The following is an 11991-nucleotide window of genomic DNA, read 5'->3' on the forward strand; positions in this document are numbered from 1 at the left end:
AGTCAGATGATTCATGGACCGTGTGGAGCTTTTAACATGAGATCACCATGCATGGAAAATAGAAGATGTAAAAAAAATTTTCCTAAGAAATTAACAAACGATACCATTACTGATATTGATGGTTATCCATTCTATCGCCGCAGAAACGCTGATAGTGGCGGCCATACATTTCAAATGAGAACATCAAATTCTGTACAATTAGAAATTGACAATCAATGGGTGGTACCATACTCACCACTACTCTCCAAAACGTATAAAGCTCATATTAATGTTGAGCTTTGCAGTTCTGTCAAATCCATCAAGTATATTTGTAAGTACGTTAATAAGGGCAGCGATTTAGCCGTATTTGGAGTACAAAATATAAACGAAAATGATGAAATAGCACGCTACCAAATGGGTAGATATATTAGCAGCAATGAAGCTATCTGGCGTATTCTTAGCTTTCCCATACACCACAGAGAACCTGCTATCCAACATCTTGCAGTGCATCTTGAAAATGGGCACCGTGTGTATTTCACTGAAGAGAATATTCTCCAAAGAGCATTTGAACCGCCAAAAGCGACATTAACTGAATTTTTCACTCTTTGCCAAAAAAATAATGTGAATGGTCAATTCGCAAAAAAATTATTATATACTGATATTCCATGCTATTTTACATGGAACACGTCAGCTAAAAAATAGGAACCGCGTAAAAAGGGAGAACCACATCCTTCAATTCCAGGCATATTTAAAGCGAACACACTGGGACGACTTTATACTGTACATCCAAAACAACGTGAATGCTTTTATCTACGTTTATTGTTGGTGAATGTTCCTGGACCAATCTCTTTTCAATTTTTACGAACAGTTAATGGCCAAGTGTTCAGTACGTATCAAGATGCATGTCACGCGTTGCAACTTTTAGAAGATGACAACCATTGGGATCTGACACTTTCTGATGCTGCTTTAGCGTCCTCGCCGAGTAATATTCGTCAACTCTTTGCCATTATTTTGACGACATGTTTTCCAACACACTCATCTACATTGTGGGAAAAATATAAAAACTCCATGACAGAAGATATACTCTACCGATAAAAACAAATAAACCACTGTCAAAACTTAGACTTCACACAAGATATGTATAACGAAGCATTAATCATGATTGAAGATTTATGTATTATGATCTCAAATTCATCACAACATCAACAGTCATTATGGTATTCCATCTCCTAATTGCCCAGCTACAGACTTGGTGAATAGTGATTTGCAGCGAGAAGAACAATTTAATACTCTTGATTTAAATGTATTTGTTACTAACAATGAACCATTATTAACTGACGAGCAGAAGAACATATACCATCGAATTATGTTGGCTGTTGATGCCAAACAAGGCGGTTTTTTTTATATAGATGCACCAGGTGGAACCGGTAAAACACATTTGATATCGTTTATTCTTGCGAAACTTCGGTCACTGCAAAAAATTGCTTTAGCAGTTGCATCGTCAGGCATAGCTGCTACTTTGTTGGATGGTGGGCGGACAGCACATTCTGCGTTCAAGCTACCATTAGCTATTCATAACAATCCAAATGCAATGTGTAACATCAAAAAAAGAAGCGGAATGGCAACAGTATTACGGAAGGCTGCAATCATAATTTGGGATGAGTGTACTATGGCTCATAAGCATTCGCTCGAAGCATTAAATAGGACTATGCAGGATTTAAACAATAATGACAGACTTTTCGGTGGTACTATTTTACTACTATCTGGTGATTTCCGGCAAACGTTGCCAGTTATTCCTCGCTCGACTTTTGCAGATGAAATTAATGCATGTCTAAAACAATCAATTTTATGGAGAAATGTTGAAACACTCAGACTGACAAAAAACAGGCGAGTACTACTCCAAAATGATCCAACAGCACGAGAATTTTCTCAGCAATTACTGGATCTTGGAAACGGTGAAATAGAATTTCAACAAGATACTCAACATGTTAGATTACCAGATAATTTCTGTACTGTTGTTCAAACTAAAAATGAACTGATTGAGAGCGTCTTCCCAGACATACTAAATAACTATTCAAATCATAACTGGCTTAGTAATCGTGCAATTTTGGCAGCAAAAAATTTTGATGTAGATCTGATTAACTACCAGATACAACAATTATTACCAGGTGATTTAATGTCATTCAAGTCTATTGATGCTACTGTAGAAGAAAACGAGGCAGTGAATTTCTCAATTGAATTTTTAAATTCTTTAGAAATAGCAGCAATGCCACCACACAATATTCGATTGAAAATTGGATCACCGATTATTTTACTCCGTAATTTAAACCCTCCTAAACTATGTAACGGTACACGGTTGGTGATCAAAAGAATCACTGGAAACGTTCTTGAAGCAACTATTTTGACCGGAAAATTTAAAGGAAAAATCGTTTTGTTACCACGTATTCCGATGATACCATCCGATTCTCCCATACCATTTAAAAGACTACAGTTTCCCATTCGTTTACCTTTCGCGATGACTATAAATAAATCTCAAGGTCAAACAATGTCTATTTGCGGTTTAGACTTGGAAAATCCATGTTTCTCTCATGGGCAATTATACGTTGCCTGTTCACGAGTAGGAAGACCATCAAGCTTATTTGTATTAACCAAAGACCGATTGACCAAAAATATTGTACACCGATTGGCGCTTCATTAAACATTGGAACTGTGATTTATTACAATTATTAATTTAGAGTATTAATTGTTAAACAAAAATTTTTAAAGTATTTGTTGAATAAATGTTATATTAATTTGTGTTAAATTTTCTGTTTCAAACCACAGCAACGCGTGGCCGGGTCAGCTAGTATCTTATATTTTTTTTTATTATAAATTTTTCTCAATACAATAGAGTGAATTAATTCTAGAATAAAAATTTATTTTATGCTAGACATTCCTCTTATGTATTATTTAATATAATTTAAATAATGTTGAACATTTTTTCTTTTATGGGAATACTAAGATTCTCATTTATCATAAATTTTCGTTCAAATATGAGGTATTCAAGAATATATTTTCTATATTTCTTTTTATACTATTAATATTATGGATTGAAAAATACAATCCAATAATATGCCATATGCTTAAATTCTATTAATTGACTAAAAGAATAAGCAACTAATTTAGCATAGTCTTACAACCCTCAACCATATGTAGTCCAAGCAGCACTTTAAAATTAATTAAAGTACATAACAGCATGGACCGCAATATGCGTTCAAAATGTCGATGTTCATGTGTCCTGCAGTTCACACGATGACGCACAGTTTGCTGCGTTCTTCATCGACCCATGAGCCGAGTGATCCACCGCTTAGAGTGATAATTTTTTGTATTTTTTTAATTCAAAGTCAAAGAATTTTAATTTATTGAAAGTATTAATAATTAATCAATAATAAATTTTTAATACAAAAGTTTAAAACATCTTTCAATAAATTGTAATTTTAAACCCAAACATTTGCAGCTGCGCATGTCTTAGGTCAACAAAAACAGTAATACCTTTTATATATTATTTTCCTCTCTATTTGTGCGTTTTCTTTTTTTAAATTTTTCAACATGTTTTTAATCACAAATAGAAAATACCATAAAAAAAAGGTATTACACACGTTAATGTGAACAAGTTAACTTATCATTTATAATATTTTATATAAATATCACAATTAAATATTATTTTCTATATAAATAATAAGTACAACTATATGTTTAAAGGTTTTTTTATTGCGTTCAAATACAATGTATGCGAAGTTCACAATATAATATATATTGTCACTAGCTGACCCGGCCACGCGTTGCTGTGGTTTGAAACAGAAAATTTAACACAAATTAATATAACATTTATTCAACAAATACTTTAAAAATTTTTGTTTAACAATTAATACTCTAAATTAATAATTAATAATTGTAATAAATCACAGTTCCAATGTTTAATGAAGCGCCAATCGGTGTACAATATTTTTGGTCAATCGGTCTTTGGTTAATACAAATAAGCTTGATGGTCTTCCTACTCGTGAACAGGCCACGTATAATTGCCCATGAGAGAAACATGGATTTTCCAAGTCTAAACCGCAAATAGACATTGTTTGGCCTTGAGATTTATTTATAGTCATCGCGAAAGCTAAACGAATGGGAAACTGTAGTCTTTTAAATGGTATGGGAGAATCGGATGGTATCATCGGAATACGTGGTAACAAAACGTTATTTAGTATGTCTGGGAAGACGCTCTCAATCAGTTCATTTTTAGTTTGAACAACAGTACAGAAATTATCTGGTAATCTAACATGTTGAGTATCTTGTTGAAATTCTATTTCACCGTTTCCAAGATCCAGTAATTGCTGAGAAAATTCTCGTGCTGTTGGATCATTTTGGAGTAGTACTCGCCTGTTTTTTGTCAGTCTGAGTGTTTCAACATTTCTCCATAAAATTGATTGTTTTAGACATGCATTAATTTCATCTGCAAAAGTGGAGCGAGGAATAACTGGCAACGTTTGCCGGAAATCACCAGATAGTAGTAAAATAGTACCACCGAAAAGTCTGTCATTATTGTTTAAATCCTGCATAGTCCTATTTAATGCTTCGAGCGAATGCTTATGAGCCATAGTAAACTCATCCCAAATTATGATTGAAGCCTTCCGTAATACTGTTGCCATTCCGCTTCTTTTTTTGATGTTACACATTGCATTTGGATTGTTATGAATAGCTAATGGTAGCTTGAACGCAGAATGTGCTGTCCGCCCACCATCCAACAAAGTAGCAGCTATGCCTGACGATGCAACTGCTAAAGCAATTTTTTGCAGTGACCGAAGTTTCGCAAGAATAAACGATATCAAATGTGTTTTACCGGTTCCACCTGGTGCATCTATATAAAAAAAACCGCCTTGTTTGGCATCAACAGCCAACATAATTCGATGGTATATGTTCTTCTGCTCGTCAGTTAATAATGGTTCATTGTTAGTAACAAATACATTTAAATCAAGAGTATTAAATTGTTCTTCTCGCTGCAAATCACTATTCACCAAGTCTGTAGCTGGGCAATTAGGAGATGGAATACCATAATGACTAAGTGATGAATTTGAGATCATAATACATAAATCTTCAATCATGATTAATGCTTCGTTATACATATCTTGTGTGAAGTCTAAGTTTTGACAGTGGTTTATTTGTTTTTATCGGTAGAGTATATCTTCTGTCATGGAGTTTTTATATTTTTCCCACAATGTAGATGAGTGTGTTGGAAAACATGTCGTCAAAATAATGGCAAAGAGTTGACGAATATTACTCGGCGAGGACGCTAAAGCAGCATCAGAAAGTGTCAGATCCCAATGGTTGTCATCTTCTAAAAGTTGCAACGCGTGACATGCATCTTGATACGTACTGAACACTTGGCCATTAACTGTTCGTAAAAATTGAAAAGAGATTGGTCCAGGAACATTCACCAACAATAAACGTAGATAAAAGCATTCACGTTGTTTTGGATGTACAGTATAAAGTCGTCCCAGTGTGTTCGCTTTAAATATGCCTGGAATTGAAGGATGTGGTTCTCCCTTTTTACGCGGTTCCTATTTTTTAGCTGACGTGTTCCATGTAAAATAGCATGGAATATCAGTATATAATAATTTTTTTGCGAATTGACCATTCACATTATTTTTTTGGCAAAGAGTGAAAAATTCAGTTAATGTCGGTTTTGGCGGTTCAAATGCTCTTTGGAGAATATTCTCTTCAGTGAAATACACACGGTGCCCATTTTCAAGATGCACTGCAAGATGTTGGATAGCAGGTTCTCTGTGGTGTATGGGAAAGCTAAGAATACGCCAGATAGCTTCATTGCTGCTAATATATCTACCCATTTGGTAGCGTGCTATTTCATCATTTTCGTTTATATTTTGTACTCCAAATACGGCTAAATCGCTGCCCTTATTAACGTACTTACAAATATACTTGATGGATTTGACAGAACTGCAAAGCTCAACATTAATATGAGCTTTATACGTTTTGGAGAGTAGTGGTGAGTATGGTACCACCCATTGATTGTCAATTTCTAATTGTACAGAATTTGATGTTCTCATTTGAAATGTATGGCCGCCACTATCAGCGTTTCTGCGGCGATAGAATGGATAACCATCAATATCAGTAATGGTATCGTTTGTTAATTTCTTAGGAAAATTTTTTTTACATCTTCCATTTTCCATGCATGGTGATGTCATGTTAAAAGTTCCACACGGTCCATGAATCATCTGACTTCTAACAATATTAAGTAATTCTTGATCAATTGAAGAATCTGGAATTTCCGCTGAAATAATTTGATCAATTTCCTCTGGACGAATTCTATCTTCAAGCCAAATTAAAATTTGAGCATGAGGTAAGCCTCGTTTCTGCCACTCAATTGAATATAACCAACAACATGTTTTGCCAAAAACTGAATATTTTACAATAAAATCAATCAAAGATTTCAACTTTTGTTTAAACACTCGTGAAGTAATATCGTGACGATGTATTGATTGTTGGCTTGGTAATAGTAAAGATTGGATTTCCTCCCAATTTGGATTGCACGTAAATGTTATAAACAAATCTGGACGACCGTAATGACGCACATAAGTCATTGCATCCTGTATGTATTCTTGCATGTTTCTTGGACTACCTATGTAGCTTGAAGGTAAAATAACAGCACTGCCGATTTCATTGGTGTTTAAATTTCCATCAACGTTTCCAACAATAGCATCTCGTAAGTGAATGTAATCCTCTGATCGTAGTTTAGCTTGGTTGAACCGAATGAATCGCAAACGTTCGCTTTCAATCTTAGCAAACATATCTACAACGTATTGATGATACAATTGACGATATCGAAGGATATAGTTGTCCTGATTGTGTCTAATCATTAATCGATATGCATAGTAGTTCATTGAACTAACAGTTTTATGTAATTCATTACCATTGACTGGATTACACTGTTTAATGTTGATATGATATCCATCTTGTCCTTGCCAGAATATCAGTGGGTACTGGAGTGCATCGTACGAACGGTGCCAATCTGAAATTCTACTCACTGAATTATCTCGGCGAGTAATTTTTATAGATCTGTTGTCAACTGGATCACCAACCATAATAATAGCAACTTCATCAACGGTTGGAGCATTGAATCTGCCGGCGTGTTCTCCCAAAGGTACTTTGTCCGCTTTGATGACAATTTGATAATTGCCACTTTTTAATTGTGGTGACACTCTTTTAAACAATTGAAGCAATTGATTATTGTTCTCCAAAAATAATTCTAATGACAATACAATGGCTCTCTCTTCTGCTTGTTCAATGAAATTATACTGGCATCGAGTTGTTACACGTTCTTCACAATTGCCCATAAAATAGATTTGCAGAAATTTTGGATCTTCATTTGGCATTGGCATCAATGATCCAATTTGATGGTATACTTGGCCTTGAATTTTAAATGTTGTCTCAAAATTACGACCATTAGATGACAGATCACAAACTTTGGATGCTCCAAACGACGTCATTTGAAAGCAAGAATTAAATTTTCGCGTCTTACGCAAAAATAATTTCGACTCATTTGAAATGCCAGAAAGAAGAGATTTCAAAGGTTCAGGTGGAGTAGAAAGTGGTGACAAAACAACTTTTCCTGATGCACAACACATGCCGGGTGTTTCATTGCGAAATTTCAACGCCTGACAATATTCGCATATTTTGTCCATGGCACCAATAGTAACTTTGGAATGAGCCGAGTAATTGATGTCTGGTTCATAATTAAAAGAAAGACGAACAATTGATCCACGTGTTACTGCCCGGCTGGTCCGCTGATTTTCTTGGTTTCGCAGTCTAAATGAATCTACGTGTTGTTCGCGTGCCAGCCTGGTTCTCAATGCATTTTCTTGTCGACGATTATCACGCTGTTCTCGTGACTCTCGAACACGAATTTCAGCTGTGCGAATTCTTTGAGTTGCATTTCTTTCTTCACTCTGTTCGACTGATTCATTAGCTCTTTGAACACGTGCATATCAAGTCTTCTTGCTACGGGCATTAAGGTTAGATTTTCTTGGCCGCATTTTACTAAAAATATTAATTTAATTTTTAATGTGAATGAATTTCGTTGTTTTGTATATTTGGCTGTATTTATGTAACTGTCAAAGTAATGTAAGCAACGAAGACAAAATGAAAAATGATTCAAAAGAAGCGACGTCAAGTTATACAGGCAAAATAACACATGTATAGTGTGTAGTCTATAAGAAAGTAACCACATTAATGTGTGGTGCCATCTATCAGGTGCACAGGACAAAATTTTACAGTTCTCTGTAAAGAAACTCGCTTGAGGCGCCATCTGTTCCAGACTTATGGAACCTACGACTAATGACAACAATCAACATTGATGATCAGTTTATTGTTAATTATTAATTGTTGAGACGATTAATTGAAATAATAACTATCCTATCATTCAAGTTGGACCAAATTACATATACATGCCAATTTTCATGAATATCAGTTGACTCGTTTTTAAGTTATTTCGGAACATACACAGTGACACTGGATTTTTATATATTAAGATGTGGAGGAATAATGTTGTTAATTTTATTAATTATTATATTATGAATTTTAAAAAGGGATGAAAAGATTGAATAATATTTGAGTAATCAAGATATAAAAATATATTTCTTTAAAATAGCAAATAGCAAAAAAATTAAATAAAAATAAACAAATCAATCTAAAATATATTTTATACAACCTCAACTCATATGGGACTACCCCCTGAATTTAAGCATATTAATGAGGGGAGGAAAGGAAACTAACAAGGATTTTCTTAGTAGCGGCGAGCGAAAAGAAAATAGTTCAGCACTAAGTCACTTTGTCTATATGGCAAATGTGAGATGCAGTGTATGGAATATCTTAATATCTAGTATGAGAAATTAACGATTTAAGTCCTTCTTAAATGAGGCCATTTACCCATAGAGGGTGCCAGGCCCGTATAACGTTAATGATTACTAGAAAGATATTTCCAAAGAGTCGTGTTGCTTGATAGTGCAGCACTAAGTGGGTGGTAAACTCCATCTAAAACTAAATATAACCATGAGACCGATAGTAAACAAGTACCGTGAGGGAAAGTTGAAAAGAACTCTGAATAGAGAGTTAAATAGTACGTGAAACTGCTTAGAGGTTAAGCCCGATGAACCTGAATATCCATTATGAAAAATTCATATTTATAACTGTAGTATTTAATTTTAAATATTATAGTAATAGTGTGCATTTTTTTCATATAAGGACATTGTAATCTATTAACATAATAAAATATTTATCAAAAGATCATTGGTTTTTAAGTTTGTTCAAATTAATTTGCTTTTAGCTTATTAACATAGAATAATTACTGATGATTTGATAAAGTGTTGATAGATTTTATTATATATAATGCTAAAATTCTTTTGAATTTTACAATAATATTATTATCATTGATTTTAATATTAATTGTATGCATTTATATGATTAACAATGCGAAAGATTCAGGATACCTTCGGGACCCGTCTTGAAACACGGACCAAGGAGTCTAACATATGTGCAAGTCATTGGGTTATATTAAACCTAATGGCGAAATTAACTTAACTGTATTATTAATGGGATTAATTTTTAATGTATTACATTATTAATTCAATCCCGGCGTTCCATATAGTTATGTATAATGATAATTTATTATTATTTATACCTCTAACTGGAGCGTACCTTGAGCATATATGCTGTGACCCGAAAGATGGTGAACTATACTTGATCAGGTTGAAGTCAGGGGAAACCCTGATGGAAGACCGAAACAGTTCTGACGTGCAAATCGATTGTCAGAATTGAGTATAGGGGCGAAAGACCAATCGAACCATCTAGTAGCTGGTTCCCTCCGAAGTTTCCCTCAGGATAGCTGGTGCATTTAAAAATTATGTAAAATAATCTTATCTGGTAAAGCGAATGATTAGAGGCCTTAGGGTCGAAACGACCTTAACCTATTCTCAAACTTTAAATGGGTAAGAACCTCACCTTTCTTGATATGAAGGTTGAGGTTATGATATAATGTGCCCAGTGGGCCACTTTTGGTAAGCAGAACTGGCGCTGTGGGATGAACCAAACGTAATGTTACGGTGCCTAAATTAACAACTCATGCAGATACCATGAAAGGCGTTGGTTGCTTAAAACAGCAGGACGGTGGACATGGAAGTCGTAATCCGCTAAGGAGTGTGTAACAACTCACCTGCCGAAGCAACTAGCCCTTAAAATGGATGGCGCTTAAGTTGTATACCTATACATTACCGCTAAAGTACATGATTTATAATACAATTTCGGTTGGATTATAAATTTTGAAACTTTAGTGAGTAGGAGGGTACAATGGTGTGCTTAGAAGTGTTTGGCGTAAGCCTGCATGGAGCCGCTATTGGTACAGATCTTGGTGGTAGTAGCAAATAATAATGAGACCTTGGAGGACTGAAGTGGAGAAGGGTTTCGTGTGAACAGTGGTTGATCACGAGTTAGTCGGTCCTAAGTTCAAGGCGAAAGCCGAAAATTTTCAAGTTTTAATGAAATGAAATGAATGAATTTTTATTCCATAGTAATTAAACACTTGAATAATTTTGAACGAAAGGGAATACGGTTCCAATTCCGTAACCTGTTGAGTATCCGTTTGTTATTAAAAATGGCCTTGTGCTCATCCTGGCAACAGGAACGACCATAAAGAAGCCGTCGAGAGGTATCGGAAGAGTTTTCTTTTCTGTTTTATAGTCGTACTACCATGGAAGTCTTTCGAAGAGAGATATGGTAGATGGACTAGAAGAGCATGACATTTACTGTTGTGTCGATATTTTCTCCTCGGACCTTGAAAATTTATGGTGGGGTTACGCAAACTTCTCAACAGGCCGTACCAATATCCGCAGCTGGTCTCCAAGGTGAAGAGTCTCTAGTCGATAGAATAATGTAGGTAAGGGAAGTCGGCAAATTAGATCCGTAACTTCGGGATAAGGATTGGCTCTGAAGATTGAGATAGTCGGGCTTGATTGGAAAGCAATACCATGGTTTATGTACTCGTTCTGGGTAAATAGAGAATTTCGATTATTGTTCCCCGGATAGTAGTTACGTAGCCAATTGTGGAACTTTCTTGCTAAAATTTCTAAAGGATTTATTATTCTATATATACTTTTTAAATTATAACGATTATCAATTAACAATCAATTCAGAACTGGCACGGACTTGGGGAATCCGACTGTCTAATTAAAACAAAGCATTGTGATGGCCCTAACGGGTGTTGACACAATGTGATTTCTGCCCAGTGCTCTGAATGTCAAAGTGAAGAAATTGAAGTAAGCGCGGGTAAACGGCGGGAGTAACTATGACTCTCTTAAGGTAGCCAAATGCCTCGTCATCTAATTAGTGACGCGCATGAATGGATTAACGAGATTCCCTCTGTCCCTATCTACGATCGAGTGGCGCAATGTAAGGCCAAGTCCGATGTCTGCCGTAGGTGTGGTCAGGAAGGCCACAGAGCTGCTAGTTGCGTCAATGCACCACATTGTCGCAACTGTGCATTTAAGGGTAGACCAGCTGGGCATCTTATGATGTCAGCTGCTTGTCCAGTCTACTGTGGCATAGTAGAGCGTGCCCTTTCCAGACACTAATGGGGACGATTTTACAGCTAAATTGTCAGGGTTGTTATGCCGTAATGTGCGAGTTAGGGGGTTGTATGCTAGAGGGTGGGTGCGGCATCGCATTACTCCAGGAGCCCTACGCCACTAATGGTGTGGTTCGGGGTCTCCCTGGAGGATTTAGGGTCTTCACAGACCTTAGGAGAAATGCCGCAATAGTTGTGAATAATCCGAGCTACGACTGCGTAGTTCTGGATTCGTCACAGCTGGGTGTTTGTGTATCCATAGAGGGGGAGTTCGGTAGATTGGTAGTCGCTAGTGTTTATTGCAAATACAGCGAACCTCTAGAGCCTTACCTGCTGTACATGGATAAGCT

At 35.7% G+C, this 11991-nt stretch overlaps 1 non-coding gene and 1 pseudogene across 1 annotated transcript; one reads left to right on the forward strand and one right to left on the reverse strand.

Moving 5' to 3' along the window:
* Positions 1–3154: 3154 nt before the first annotated feature.
* Positions 3155–3333, reverse strand: LOC138858320 (5.8S ribosomal RNA). The gene has a single exon (XR_011397461.1). It is a non-coding gene; the product is annotated as a 5.8S ribosomal RNA (ribosomal RNA).
* Positions 3334–8730: 5397 nt separating this feature from the next.
* On the forward strand, positions 8731–11555 carry LOC138858469 (large subunit ribosomal RNA; annotated as a pseudogene).
* The last annotated feature ends 436 nt before the right edge of the window (positions 11556–11991 follow it).

This window comes from Bactrocera oleae, unplaced genomic scaffold (assembly GCF_042242935.1).
Source record: "Bactrocera oleae isolate idBacOlea1 unplaced genomic scaffold, idBacOlea1 ctg00000009.1, whole genome shotgun sequence".
Lineage (NCBI taxonomy): Eukaryota > Metazoa > Arthropoda > Insecta > Diptera > Tephritidae > Bactrocera > Bactrocera oleae.